Below are 13231 nucleotides of genomic sequence, written 5' to 3'. Positions count from 1 at the left end.
ATTTCAATCACACGCACATTCGTTCACACCCATTCACTCATACACACACTCGCTTTTACATAAGCACACTCTCACCCGCAAGCATGCACAACATACATGTAAATGTGTTTTTTAATTACCTCAGCTGCCAAGGAGGGTCATATTCCAGCTAACGACTCCATTTTTATTACACTAATGGTGAATAATATATTATTATTATTCACTAATAATGTAATAAAAAACTAGTTGAAAACAAGGAAATGGGGCCCCAAGCAACGTCCAGAAGGACGAGCTGCCCCTGTGCTCCTGGCACTGATTTTGCCACCTCTAAGGCCAGGGGTCGCAAAGGCAGTGCCAGGGTTTGCAAGGGGCAAGCTAAATGACATCCTTGGTTCTGAGTGGAGTAACACACCCCTGGGTTCTATGTATGCCCGCTTGAAGGTCCACCTGTTTCTGATGGATACAACTACCTGTGGATTCCTCACCTAATGAATTCTCCCCATGCGTAGCATTCAACGGAAACTTCTCTCTATCTCTGCACGTCGGCGAGGACATCACAATTGCCCGACTCCATGCGGCTCCGTGTGACGTCATCGTGGCAATAAGAGGCCCTCGCCGCCGTGCTGACGTCAGTTCCCTTTTTTCCGTGCCGACGTCAGTTCCCTTTTTTCCGTGCCTTCGATAATGGTTACTTTTTTGGCTACCTGGGTGCATCCAGGCACCCAAGAGTCCGCGCCGGCTCCGGCTCCGCAAGGTTATCCTTCGTTCCCGACTCCGGGTACAGATCCGGCGGCATTTCTTAATGCCATGTTTGCCATATTTCAAAATATGGCTCCGGGAGGTGGTGCGCCGGCTGGCCCTACCGGTCCCCTGGCATTCAATCTCGGCGTTCCGACACCATACAAGCCGATGCCGTTTATGCCTTTCTGTTCGGCTGGAGACTCTGGTCAAGCACCTCTGCCGGCAGCACAGCCCTTGACGTCGAGGGAGAGACCTTCGACGCCGTTGTCGGAGGAGATGGAACTTAGAGGTTGGATGGCGTCGTCGGATGCAGGAGCCTTGTCCTTGGCGACGATGGATCCATCTGGGGCGTCGGGTGGATCCGGAGATCCTATCATGACGCCTTCCCGGCGCCATTCACCGACGTCGTTGCACTCCATGTCGACGCCGGGGCTGGAGGCCAAGTTGAGGTCTCGGCGAAAGGCCCTTAGGTTGTGGAAGAAATGGAATAACGGCAACAATTCCTTGAAGAAGGTGAGATCACTGATCCCCAGGATGATTCCCCAGGACTGGATGATGCAAGTGGACTTGACACTTCTCCAGAATGGGATCTGGCCTCCCCAGGAGAATATACGGAGGAGGCAGCCACTTTCCATTCAGTGATTAGGAAGGCTGCAACTTTTTTGGAACTTCCCTTACCTACAGCACAAGTTAAGACCAACCTGTTGACTGAAGTTTAACACCCTGCTACAGCCATGGCGGATCCTCTTTTACCTTTTAATGAGGCTCTAATGGAACCAATTGAAGAGGTGTGGAGGAAGCCTGTCACCTATTCGGCGGTTAGTAGATCAGTAGCCAGGTGTTATAGGTCTGTGCCGGGGGACCCAGAGTTTTTGTCAAAACACCCTTCACCAGAGAGTCTGGTGGTGCAAGCATCTTGCTATACAAAGTCGGCCCCTGGTTCGTTTCCGGGAGTCCCATCGGACCGGGAATCCAAGCGAATGGACCAATCGGCCAAGAAGGTGTTTTCGTCATGCAGCATGGCGCTGAAATCTGCCAATGCTACTTGTATTCTTGGCAGGCATATACATGCTGTAATGCTGTAATGGATGCGGCAAAGACTGTTCTTCTCGACATGCCCCAGGACTTGCATAGCCTTCTTTCAGACGCTCAGGCGGCAGCTACGCAAGTTATTCAGTCAGGGCTGGATACCACGGACTCTGTTGCAAGAGCCCTGGGGACTTCCGCTGCCACCAGGCGTCATGCGTGGTTACGCACTTCTGGTTTTTCTTCTGACGTCCAGGCCACGCTATTGGATTTGCCTTTTGATGGGGCAAAACTATTCAGATCAAAAGCGGACTCTGAGTTAGAGCGCTTTAAAGAATGTAGGGCCACTGCTAGGTCTTTGGGTCTGCAGGCTGCTTCCACCCCGTTTCGGTCATTCAGACAGCTGCAAGTTTTTGGTAGAGGGGCTTCCTTTCGTGGGAGGTCACAGCAGCCGGGGCAGCAGTCTTCGAGCCTCCCTTATCGATCGCTTAGGGGGCAGGGTAGAGTCCGCTCAAGAGGGGCCACCCAGCAGCAGCACCCTTCCTCTTCCTCTGGAGGGTTACCACAAGGAAAGCAGCCCTAGTCCTCTTGCCATTGTCTCTCATGTCTCTCTGGCAGGGGGGAGGCTTTCTCTTTTTCTTCCCATGTGGGAGTCCATAACATCAGATTCCTGGGTCATCAGTGTGGTAAGAAAAGGTTATGCTCTTCCCTTTCGGGAGATTCCTCCTCCCTTCCTTCCCTCCCCATCCTTCCTTTTGTTCAGAAGATCATCTCCTGTTGTTAGAACAGGAGGTTCTCTCCCTATTATTGAAGGGCGCAGTGGAGTTGGTTCCGGAGCAGGAGAGGGGTCAGGGGTGCTATTCCAGGTACTTCCTGATCCCCAAAAAGGATGGTCGTCTGAGACCTATTTTGGACCTGGGGGTTTTGAATTGGTTCCTCAAACAGGAGAAATTCAAAATGCTGACTCTGGCACAGGTGCTTTTGGTGTTGAACAAGGAGGATTGGATGGTGTCGGTCGACTTGCAGGATGCTTATTTTCACATTCCTATTCGCAAGTCGCACAGGAAGTATCTCCAGTTTGTGGTAGGGTCCCAGCGCTATCAGTTTGCGGTCCTTCCTTTTGGTCTTACTTCCGCACCTCTGGTCTTCACGAAGGTGATGGCGTTGTTGCAGCACACCTCAGGAGGAAAGGAGTAGCAGTATTCCCTTACCTGGACGATTGGTTGATCAAAGCAGAGTCTCAGGGGCTTGTGTTGCGTCACCTGCAGCTGACAACCCAGTTGTTGTTCAGTCTGGGTTTTTCAATAAATGTGCCCAAGTCTCACCTAGAGCCCTCTCAACGCCTCCTGTTCATAGGGGCAGTACTGGACACGACATTGAATCGGGCCTTTCCTCCGCCACAGAGGATACAGGACATTCAGGCATTGGTTCCAATGTTTCAAGAAGGAGTGGTAATTCTAGCCTCAAGGTCCTTCGTCTGCTCGGCCTGTTCGCTTCTTGCATTCTGTTGGTCAATCATGCACGCTGGCATATGAGGGCTCTTCAGTGGTGCCTCCGCAGGCAGTGGTTTCAGCACAGAGGAGATCTCGGGGAGTTGATAAAGATCTCCAGAGACACTGCAGCGGATCTCCGATGGTGGGCTGCGGAAGGCAACCTTTCTCAAGGAAAGCTGTTTTCGCTGCCAACTCCGGTGACCACGGTGATAACGGATGCCTCCACCTTAGGGTGGGGAGCTCATCTGGAGGATCTGGAGATCAAGGGTCGTTGGTCTCCAGTAGAGCAGAGGTTTCATATCAATCTGCTGGAACTGCGGGCGATTCGTTTGGCCCTCAAGGCCTTCCTCCCGTCTCTTTGCGGTCAGTCAGTTCAGATCCTGACGGACAACACGACTGCGATGTGGTATATCAACAAGCAGGGGGGTGTTGGGTCGTACCTTCTTTGTAGAGAGGCTCTGCGACTCTGGTCCTGGGCTCGGGACCATTGGCTTTGCGTAGTAGCAAACCATCTGGCTTGGGTCCAAAACGTAAGGGCGGATAGACTCAGTCGCTTCTTCTCGGACGACCACGAGTGGCGTCTGCATCCGGATCTGATTCTTCACCTTTTTCGGATGTGGGGTTTTCCCCGGATAGACCTGTTTGCTACTCGGGAGAACGCTCACTGTCCGTCGTTCTGCAGCCTTCAGTATCCGATGCAAGGAGCATTGGGGGATGCGTTTCAGATGTCCTGGTGCAACCAGTTGCTTTACGTGTTTCCCCCCATACCCTTGATTCCTCGGGTTTTGAGGAAGATTCGCCAAGACCGAGCCCAAGTCATTCTAATAGCTCCGGATTGGCCACGAAGGGTATGGTATGCAGACCTTCTTCAACTCTCTCTGTTTCCTCCGCTCCGTCTCCCTCTCAGGGCAGACCTCCTCTCGCAGTCGCAGGGGCAGTTTTTACACCCCCACCTCCAGAGCCTGCACCTTCATGCCTGGAGATTGAGCGGGGCAACCTGAGTGCTTTTTCTCTCCCACCAGAGGTGGTGAACGTTCTTTTATCGGCCAGGCGACACTCCACCAAATCGGTCTATGCGAGTAGGTGGGCTAAATTTGTTCGTTGGTGTGGAGAGCAGAAAATTGATCCCTCAAGTGCCCATCTTTCAGATGTTTTGTTATTTGCATTATCGTTGGCTCAGCGCAGTTGTGCTGTGGCCACTGTTAAAGGCTATCTTTTGGCCCTTTCGGCCTTCTTATGTGATTCAGATCAACCCTCTTTATTCAAATCTCCTTTGGTTTTACGATTTTTGAAGGGGCTTACTAATAGGTTTCCTCCCACTCCTTTTATCATGCCGCAGTGGGACCTGAATCTAGTTTTGACTTTTTTGATGGGCTCTCCCTTTGAGCCGCTTCATTCTTATCCATTGAGGTATTTGTTTTTCAAAACTGTGTTTCTGACAGCCATTACGTCGGCTAGAAGTGTTAGTGAACTGCAGGCCTTTTCTGTTCACCCGCCTTTTACGACTTTTCATAAGGACAAGGTGGTTTTGAGGACCAGGTCGGCTTTCCTCCCCTATCTAGTGTCTCCGTTTCACTTGGGACAATCCATAACTCTCTCGTCGTACTACCCTCCTCCGCACCCATCTAAGGGGTAGGAAAGACTCCATCGTCTGGACCCTAGGAGGGCTCTCAGCTTTTATATTGACAGGACGAGAGAGTTCCGGTTGGATGAACAACTCTTTATTGGATACGTGGGGAAGAGGAAGGGGAATGCCGTCCACAAGAGAACGCTCTCCAGGTGGGTCGTTCTTTGTATAAAAATATGTTATTCATTGGCGAAGAAAGATCCTCCTGAGGGGATCAGAGCCCATTCAACCAGGGCCAAGTCGGCATCACCGGCTTTGGCCAGAGGTGTTCCGGTGGCGGATATCTGCAAGGCCGCAACTTGGTCTTCCCTCCACACCTTTGTAAAGCATTATTATCTGGATTCAGAGGTGCGGAGGGATGGCCGTTTTGCGCGGTCTGTGCTGCAGGAGTTCCTGGTGTGACCAGACGGATACCCTTCTCCGAGGTGGTACTGCTTTGGTACTCTATTCATCAGGTGAGGAATCCACAGGTAGTTGTATCCATCAGAAGAGCAAGTTACTTATCTTCGGTAACGCTTTTTCTGGTGGATACGTTAGCTACCTATGGATTCTTCACGGTCCCTCCCACCTCCCCGTTGTCTGTCATACCGGGTTCGCCTTGGGTGTGCACTTCAGTGCCTTAAATTCTATGTTTATATATATGTATATATGTTCATAGTTGCAATTCAGGTTATTTCTATGTTTGCAAACTGCTCATGATGGTATGTTCTTTTTAAGGAACTTTTTGTGAAAGTTTTTATATGAAGGTTCTCTATAAAGTTTTATTATTTACGATCATGAAGTGTTTAGATTGTTGGTGTTTTCTGTATGTTTCAAAGGCACGTAAAAAATGGTGTAAACTGACGTCAGCACGGCGGCGAGGGCCTCTTATTGCGACAATGACATCACACGGAGCCGCGTGGAGTCGGGCAATTGTGACGTCCTGGCCGACGTGCAGAGCTAGAGAGAAGTTTCCGTTGAATGCTACACATGGGGAGAATTCATTAAGTGAGGAATCCACAGGTAGCTAATGTATCCACCAGAAAAAGTGTTACCGAAGGTAAGTAACTTGCTCTTCTTGTACATAAGTTCACCAGTTACCTAGAAAGCAAGCTATTGCGTGGGAGACAATCAAGTCTACAGAATACACTTTGCAATATGCTCAAGGAGCCACAAGTAAGCCCTTTTAGTAATATGAAAACTGTAAATGGTTGCCATTAACTATGGATATCTAAATGTGAACTTTTGAATCACACTAGCACTCCCAAACAAAAAGTGTTGAATTTTGTGTGCAGTGTTCACTGTATGGTTTACAGCACAATAATTTGTGTGTGTCTAGATTGGAGTAATAATGTCTTTCTTAATCCCACAGATAACTGAGTACCATCAATGTTTGTATGTGTGTGTAAATCCATAAAAAACATTGTGAATGTCTGGCAATTGAGATTACCTTTAAGTAAGAGGAAATCTGTCACTGACAACTATGTACTCATTGTAAAACAAGAAGTGATCGTAAATTTGGCCCTGCAGAAAGCTGACCAACCTGTTTAGGCAATAGAGTGACTGAAACATGTAGACCCCCAGATGCTTAAGACAATATAGAATAGCATTGATATTTGGTTTTAATTTTACATGTGGACCTTTTAAATTAAACTTTGATTTTTTTGCAGGGTACCACGTGGTCATTTTAAGTTTTGATCCCTCCCTAACGCAGAAAGAGCTCCCTTGGGCAGTCGAGGTCAAGCCCAACAAGACACATTAGGTGCCAGGGAGAGGACTTGGTGATTAAGCATTCCATTAGAAATACTAATGGGTGAGACTCCTTTTAATAATCCTGGAGGAAGCCCTTCTAGGCTGGGACAAGAGAGACTAGACTAAGGTCGGAGTGTGTGCCTCTCTCTTGGTACAGCGTTTATGTGCATTGTTGGGAAGTGGAGCAAACACACTGTACTTCTCACTTCTTCCATTCTTGATTTCAATTTTTTCATCAAAGAGAAAATACATAGAAGCATTACACTTAATATAATAATTGGTAACAGATCATAAGTCAGTGTTTCTCTGGCGTCCACGTTAAAGCCATAAGTGTCAGTCAATGTACGAGTGTCATCAAACAAATATAAAAATAAACTAATAAGCAGCAATCTAGAGTACCAGTTGTAGCAACCAACTAATGGGGTACACGCCAGTAAATTGGTGCAGCGTTTTCAATGTAAAAATACTTTAAAATATATGTGAAAATCAGCTACTCTTGAAGTATAACGTCTGTTCATCTCCTCTAAGTTTCAGAACTGACAAAGCTAGAGAGAGCATTAGTATCTAAGTTCAACTAAAAGTTTCATGCGACTCTAATATTGCAGTGCATATATTTTTCACAGGGTATTCTAAACAGCAAAAGGTGTATGGATACCACAATCGGTAATTGCAAGCAGCCGGACACTAAAACGAAATTAGATTGCCATGATGGATTTTAGGAGTCATTATGCTTTTATGTCTCATCCCCCATTCTTCAGGCTCGTCTAAATACATTCATTAAATTGGAGATCATTGAATAGAGAACATTTTTGTCAAGCATTCCTTAGGTTAATTTTGAAGTCTAGTAACACTTAGACCACACACCATGTGCCCACTTCTTTCCTTCCTAGTCCCTTTGCCTTGATGGTGAGTGACTTAAAACAGGCTATCTGCCGCCCATTATTTCAGACCAGTTATGTTTGTACGTGTGTTCTTAAATATTTGCACTTTTTAATGCCACTCCTGGATACAGCAGTTCACAGCACTGTTCTTATTAACTAACCTGGTGGTTCTTAACCTTTATGCAATCAGAAGCAAAATTGTCCCAAAAATATAACATAATAAGAACATTTGGATTTGATAGTAACACTGTTTGGGTCTAGCTTGACAGCACATGTATCTGCCCATTGTAAAGAAGTCTCACATCGAAGGTATCTTTAAATGTTATATTCATTCAAAACAACAGTCATCTTCCAGTCTACCAGCAGCTACCAGTGTACAGAATCCCGTACACAAACGTCTCTAGTATTCTACAGTTAAGAATATATATTTTTTTAGATAAGAACCTCACATATCCTTCTCCTTTCACAAACGTAATATAATAATAATAAATGAACAGACACAGAAAGGAAAAATAAAATGAAAAGTCTTTGCTTCACAAATGAAGAATTGAACTAAAGGAAAAACAACCCTGCATTTGGAAGTAACGTAGACACCTAAGAAATCTGCAGCTGTGGAATATTAACTGCCACAATAACCTTCCATGACCCATCACCACAAATCTCAATCTTCACAAGAACTTCCCCATATCACACAATCCTTATAACGTCCAGGCAGCAAACTGGACACGCTCATGCTTCAACTCACAGGAAGCTTTTTGCGAACAGCACAAAATATTTTACACATGTATGCAGATTTGAGTTTTGCTACAATTAAAATTGTGCTTTCGTTCCAAACTCTATTGTCGTCCTGAACCACTGTATGATCCTTCTCCTCTTTGACCCACACAGGTACAGAGAAAAACAAACGCCCTTTCAATATATTGATGGGTATCTTGATTCTAACTAAATCCCCATTCTTGACATGCAACTTCTTACATGACATTCTGCAAACATACTGTTCCTGTGCTGTACTTCACACCTTGCCTGATTCGTCCAACCTTGTCCAAATCCACACACTTCTGACCCTTCCAATCCTTGTTTAATCACTTACCAGCCTCCCTTCCTTTTAATAAGGTAAAAGGCTAAAGTCGTGTACCAATATGTGGCGTGATCCTCATTGCCAAGAGGATATTATCTCTCATGAAAATCTCCAACTAAGACCATTTATTAAATCTCACTGTAATTGATCCTTCAATATGTGAATAAATCATTCCACCAGACCATTATTACATGGAAGATACAAGGATGTTTAGAGATGATGGATCTCTGCAGTATCTAAGAAAATTCACATTGCGTCAACATTGAGTTCCATTAATGGTCACAATTTCTTAAGGATAGCCCTCTCTGTGAAACACATCCTGTAAGATAAGATCTCTGACAATCTGTGTATTGACACTATCAGCTCAATTTATTTCAGGTCATATAGACGTGCAGTTTGCTAGAACAAGAGCTATTTAGGTCTACTTCCTAAAACCCCAGACATACCATAAATATCAAAAGCAAACTTATTCCATGGAACTGTTGGACTAACTACTGAAGTGACTGGGGAACGTATCATTATTTTGTCTTGTCTCTCAATGCACATGCACACCATTCTCTTATATGCTGTTCAAGCGGCTCTTTCCATCCCCAGCCACTAAAAATCCTCCCTCATCCTTTGCTTTGTGGTCCGTACACCAACATGACCTTCATGAGTAAATTTTAAAGCTTTGCTGTGAAGACACACTGAAACAACCAAAAGGCTGCCCCGTTTCAGATTCCTGCAAGTTATGGACAACTCTTCAGCCACATGGCCATGTGGAACCAACTCACTTTGTACTTTCTTTAACTGTGGCCAACCTTTGGATGCAAGCCCTATTACCCCTTGTAACACGACAAGCACCTCTAGCTCATCTCTCCACACGTTTTCCAACAGTGCTCCATTGATCTCCAGATTACAGAATTCAATGCTAAAACAATTTCCATGTCCTCAACTTAACTATTGTTCTCATCTATATCCTCTTTTAAGGGCAACCTATAGAGACTATCAGCAGCAAAATTATTTGCCTCTGCACATACTCCAGCTTAGACTGCTTGTGCAAAGCAAATCCAGAAGGGATTTACGATCTGTCCAAATTCATTACCCCATACAAATGTTTTGAAATGCTGAACCCCCCACCTCATCTCCAGAACCTTACTTATCTATAGTAGAATACATAAGCTTTGCACCATGCAAAGCTCTTGAAATGAAAACAATTATTTCTTCATTCCCCTTAACTCTCTTTTACAGCAACACCACATCCAATTAATAACCACCATCGGTCATAATGATACACACATCATTCAAATCAAATGGCTTGTGTCGACAAGCAGATCCTTTTTAATTTCATTAAAACCTATCTCATACGGTCTACTCCACACATACCTCTTGTTCTTTTTCAGTAAGGTGCGCATAAAATGCAGTTTTACTGCCAAACCTTTTGGCAAATTTTGCATAGTACTTTTCAAGTCCCAAAAGGAACCTAAGCTGATCCTTATCAACTGGCGCACATTCAATTCCTTGTAAAGTTTTCATTTTAGGCTGAGCTCCCTTTTCAGATACACAGTGACCTAGGTACTCCACTCCGTTATGAAAAAAATTGCGCTTATCCTTTCTCAAAGTTAACCTACTTGATTATGTTTTACACTTCACTTAACCTCACATTATGTTTGCACTCATCCTTTAAATACACCTGAACATCATCTGGAAAGAAGTTACACCTGCAGCCTCTTTAAGAAAATTGTTCATTAGGCCTTGGAATTCAGATGAAGCGGGTATCAAATCAAATGGCATACGAACATAGTGGAACCCTCCCTCCAGAGTCGCTAATGATGTAAATTGTTTTGAGTCTTCATAAAGTTCTATCTGATAATAGCTGCAGACATGTCAAGCAAGGTTAAGTACATTGCCCCCTTGAACATGGCCAACATTTCATTGATATTGGACAGGGGTTCACTGTCCATCCAAATATGACCATTATTACCATGTTGATCTGTACGCAACCTCAAAGCTTTTCGGTTTTACATCTTCATGCCAACACAACCGAAGCCACCTAGTCTCAACATTCAGTAGACTGGATTATGCCTAAAGCGCACAATCTTCTAGTTCAGAGCTCAAATCTTTGCTGAAATTTATCTGCACATTTAACAATTTTTGCACCTTTGGCCCAGCATTTTCTTTGAAAATTATTCAGTGTTGGAGCCTCTTAAGTTTACTAAGATTGTCCGAAAAAAACCTTGGTATTCATTCACCTTTTATTGATATTCAACCTGCATCCGTCTACACATTAATTTCCAAAATGTTTCTGTCTTGATATAACAAGATCTGGATGATTGGGATCTCAAAACCATAATACAATTGCCTTGCTCAACCCAGCCTAATGTTTGGACCCATTATCAGCAATACACTCCACACCTTTGGCAGTATTGTTCTTCAAATTTTAAATCTGCTTGAAATTAACCTACTACTCCCACCTTTTTCCCAGCATGTCAAAAACTTTGAGATTGGATTCTTAGTATTGCACTTGGACAAACATGGAAAGCTCTCTCTCACCAACAAGAGTGAAGAGTAATCCAGAATCAGCAATTGCCTTATTTGCCCATTTATATTTTTCACAAGAAGGTGTTTTTCTCTTCTTTATTTCTACCACAGATGCAACCTCCTCTTTCTGACTGCATGCCAGAGGATTGCTTTGTGCGTAGGTTTATGTAGAATGCAGTTGGCCTGGGTTGATTATGTTGGCAAGTCAGTCATAAATGCTGTAGGTTTAGTTGGGTCTTTGGGAAAACTTATCTCATATGAGATAGATCTGACATGTTTGTTATACAAAGTTATGACAAAGGTAGCAGGCCCAATCAATTTATTTTGAAACGTATTTATTAAGGCCAGTAGGCTTGTAACAGTGGAAGGCTGTAGACTGGTATTTTTTATATGGAATCTCAGAGATTGCTGTGACAGGTTAAGATTTTGGTGTTGGTTACCCTTCTGAAAAACACTTAGGGCCTCCAAATGAAGAGTTTGGCAGTCAGATCGCCGTCTCTGCTGCCTGTCCTGGTCGGAATCAGCTAGGGCGGCGCTGAACTCAGCGCAGCCCTGCTGATTACGACCTAGTTCTCCACCAGCAGAGAACAGGTGTAGGGGGCCATAGGGTGGCCCCTGCACCTCCCATACACTTGGCAGGGTCCCCCTGCCCACCACCCTCGCAATGCTCACTGCCTGCTGTGCAGACAGTGAGCATTGCGAGGGTGCAGGTGCCCCCTCCGGGAGGCAGCATTGCCGCCGGATCTATCACGAGCCGGCGACAATGCTGCCACCACTTTCCCGCTGGGCTTGGTTTAGACCCACCAGCCCAGCTGGAAAGTCCTAATGGGTCCGGCGGGGAGGTGGCCAGTATGGCGGCAACCTCCCCGTCGGACATTTGGCGGACGGGTCACCCCGTCCGCCAAACTCATAATCAGGCCCCTAGAGTGTAAATCTTCAATGTTATTATGTTTGGTAAGCCCTTTTCAGAGAGGGTATTTATTGTTTTGCCAACTGTAATTCTGTATATATTTCTAATTTTATGATTGTGTGCCTGATTATTGCCATTTTTATGTAATTCTGAAGGCCTTTGTAGGTTATGGCAACAAAACCAATGATAAAGGCTATAGTCCTGATTGATTCATTGGGAACAGTTGTGTCACGTGCTCTACATCTGATCTGTTTATCATGAAATGCTATGACAAAAGCAGTATACCTGACTTACCTATTTTTAAACATGTTAAAGCCTTTAAGTGTAGATTATTATAACCCTGTGTGTAGACAGGTTGTGCTACTTGGATTCACAAGTAAAGGGGTATTGTGCTGGTTGGTTACCTCTCTGATAAAACTCTGGGAGTAGAAGGTTTGCACTGTGGAAGGGGTTGTGTATGGTTCTCCTAATTCTAATTTTGTACAGATGTTTAATTTTATGATTACTATGTAGGAAACCTTACTATGTTCAATACATTAGGTATGAGTTGTTTGTGATGTTAAACCAATTACAAAGGGCAAAAGCCTTGTTAGTTCATTAGGAAAGGTTATGGTGGTATTCTGGTCCAGCGTTGTGGAGGGCTTTGTATGCATGTGTGAGAAGTTTGAATGTAATTCTCTTGTCTATTGGGAGCCAGTGTGGCTGTGTTTGGGGGCGTTCTGGATGCATTATAGTCTTTTCTTCTACCTTGGTGGTGGTTCCGGCATAGAGTGTGTTGCCATAATCCAAGAGGCTGCTGACGAGGGCCTGGATGACTGTTTTTTTGGTTTCGGTAGGGATCAATTTGAAGATCTTCCGAAGCATGCTCATGGTGTTGAAACAGGCGGAGGAGACTGTGCTGACTTGACGGTTCATCGAGAGTGATGAGTCCAGGATGAATCCAAGGTTGCGAGTGTTGTCGGTGGGGGCTGGAGCGCTTCCGAGGGCTGTGGGCCACCAGATGTCCCACGCTAAGGGTTTTTTGCCCATGGCGAGGACTTATGTTTTTACAGTATTTAGCATGAAGCAGCTATCCTTCATCCAGGCGGCGATTACCTTCATTTCGTTGTGGAATTTGGCTTTGGCTGTGTGCGGGTCATTCGTGAGGGAGATGATTAGCTGTGTGTTGCCGCCGTATGAGACGGTGTTGAGTGTGTGGTGTCTGGCGATGGTAGCTAGGGGGGCCATGTAAAAGTTGAAGAGAGT

General features: G+C 45.1%; 1 protein-coding gene across 1 annotated transcript in view; it reads left to right on the top strand.

Moving 5' to 3' along the window:
- FCHO2 (FCH and mu domain containing endocytic adaptor 2) overlaps positions 1-13231 on the top strand; it is a 724395-nt gene that overhangs the window by 99194 nt on the left and 611970 nt on the right. The gene's annotated exons all lie outside the window — the stretch shown is intronic.

Source organism: Pleurodeles waltl, chromosome 1_1 (assembly GCF_031143425.1).
Source record: "Pleurodeles waltl isolate 20211129_DDA chromosome 1_1, aPleWal1.hap1.20221129, whole genome shotgun sequence".
Classification (NCBI taxonomy): domain Eukaryota; kingdom Metazoa; phylum Chordata; class Amphibia; order Caudata; family Salamandridae; genus Pleurodeles; species Pleurodeles waltl.
The sequence above is the reverse complement of the archived record's forward strand: the minus strand, read 5'-3'. Positions and strand labels throughout refer to the sequence as shown.